This window comes from Schistocerca piceifrons, unplaced genomic scaffold, assembly GCF_021461385.2.
Source record: "Schistocerca piceifrons isolate TAMUIC-IGC-003096 unplaced genomic scaffold, iqSchPice1.1 HiC_scaffold_936, whole genome shotgun sequence".
Classification (NCBI taxonomy): domain Eukaryota; kingdom Metazoa; phylum Arthropoda; class Insecta; order Orthoptera; family Acrididae; genus Schistocerca; species Schistocerca piceifrons.
Window position 1 is genome coordinate 4,598,438 of NW_025729208.1, and position 2,500 is coordinate 4,600,937.

A 2,500-nucleotide genomic window follows, 5' to 3' on the forward strand; every position below is an offset into this window, starting at 1 on the left:
AGCCCCACTGCATGGGGGGAGTCTTTGTCACTAATGTACACAGATGGAACATTTTGGACTGGAACCAGATTACCCGTACACACGGCGCTGATTAGTAATCAATGCAGAGCCATCAAACTACAGCAAATATACACAACTGTCCGTATACATGCTGAAAGAGTCTGCCCAAAATGGGAACCACACGTCAGCCAGACACTCTGATCACGCACCACTCTCTGCTTCTAACAGGCGCACATACAATATGTAAGCACCAGCATGGAACAACATCCAGTGCATCTTCTCCGCCACATTACACAATCCACACTATCACAACCAGACCAGGAGGTCCGTGCGGAAAATACAATATCCCAGCCTTTCGACATCCACCATTGCGCAGACCAGGCACCAACACCCACACATGTCCTATACAACGGTGCACCCAACATCACAATAGTACCTCCTGTCACAGCGCACAAACAATGACATGAGTCAAAGACACAGGTCTCACACAAGCATAGAATTGGAGCGCCGCCTCTAATAAGCCAAAGGTGCATCCTGACGTGACAAATCTGATCATGTCACAAGCATTCACTTACTATAATCACTATCAACGAACCTGCCGCCCCCGCCCCCCCCCCCCCCTACACCTTTCCGTACAACAACGTGTAACCTAACCTAACCTAACCTAACCTATGTTGTACCTTAACCTAACCTATGTTGTACCTTAACCTAACCTATGTTGTACCTTAACCTAACCTATGTTGTACCTTAACCTAACCTATGTTGTACCTTAACCTAACCTATGTTGTACCTTAACCTAACCTATGTTGTACCTTAACCTAACCCATGTTGTACCTTAACCTAACCCATGTTGTACCTTAACCTAACCCATGTTGTACCTTAACCTAACCCATGTTGTACCTTAACCTAACCCATGTTGTACCTTAACCTAACCCATGTTGTACCTTAACCTAACCCATGTTGTGCCTCAACCTAACCCATGTTGTGCCTCAACCTAACCCATGTTGTGCCTCAACCTAACCCATGTTGTGCCTTAACCTAACCCATGTTGTGCCTCAACCTAACCCATGTTGTGCCTTAACCTAACCCATGTTGTGCCTTAACCTAACCCATGTTGTGCCTTAACCTAACCCATGTTGTGCCTTAACCTAACCCATGTTGTGCCTTAACCTAACCCATGTTGTGCCTTAACCTAACCCATGTTGTGCCTTAACCTAACCCATGTTGTGCCTTAACCTAACCCATGTTGTCGCCTTAACGTAACCCACGTTGTCGCCTAAACCTGCTCTGTAATTGTTATACGACTCGTTCAATTACTGTAGTGTTGCCCACCCGCAACCCTCGCAATATAGTTCGCTACTCGCACTGCCCGCACCCCTGTGTATCGCTTCATGTTAAACACCTTGCAAGTCTTGCTCACTTTCCACATGCTCCTGCTGTACACTGTAATGTGGATGGCAGCAGGACGTACATGCCGCCCCTCCCCACGTCCCCACCTTGCCCCCTGCCTTCGCAAGCTGGTTGGTGAGAAGTTTGCATGTTCAATGCCCTTCGCATGCGACGTACTCAGGCTACGTTGTGGTGCGGCCTGTGTCAACTGTCCGCTGATGTCGTACGCGTGAACCACAATCTGTACTGCACATTCGTCCTTATGTACTGAATGATACATCGTGGCACATGTGTGACCGCACAACGACTGCGCCCAAAAACGGCGGACCATACAGTGCAAATATTGTGCACGCAGCTACGTGTCGTCTCCCTATGAGAGCTGGATTGCAGTGTGGTACGCCATAGAGACGTGTGGGAGGAACGGACGCCGTGGATGGCGATCAGCATGAGCTGTCTGTTGATGTATTCGGACCTAGTCGTCTCTCCTCACACACCGTGATGGCATGGTGCACCGCGTTCCATATCTGCGACATGCTACAGAGGCCGGTTGACAGTCGTTCGAGCAATGGACATCGCATACGTACGGGGGCCACCTTCCACGTATTGTCTAGGCGTGCACATTTTGTTGCGTGTATGTGGGCAGACGTAGTGTGGCGTGACACCTGACACAGGCATGCAATAATCGTTGAAGTTGCAAATGGCGATGGACGCCTGCGTTTTCTGGTGAAGTTACGCAAATGAACAAATGGTAACCTGTTGTGGTGCGGTTGTTCTCGCTAGGGGTGAATCGGTGATGGCGACGATAGGTTGAGGTACTAACCGGTTGTTCCAGCGATACCCACCATGCCGACGAAACTGAACGGCATCTGGGTGTGAAGCGATACGCGGCGGTGGCTGGGTGGGACCGTCCCCGGCCGGTGAGGGGGCGCCTCCCGGCGTGCTGGCCGCGCGGTGCGTGGGCGCACGCGCTACAGCCGGCTGGTGGGGGCGGCCAGTGGCAGGCGCGCCGGCCGACGGACGCGGCAGGCGTCGCAGCTGCGCGCCGGCGCACCCTGCGCGCGGCGCCGTGCGGCCAAAGTAGGTCCTCGCGGGCCCGGTGCGAAGCGCGGTG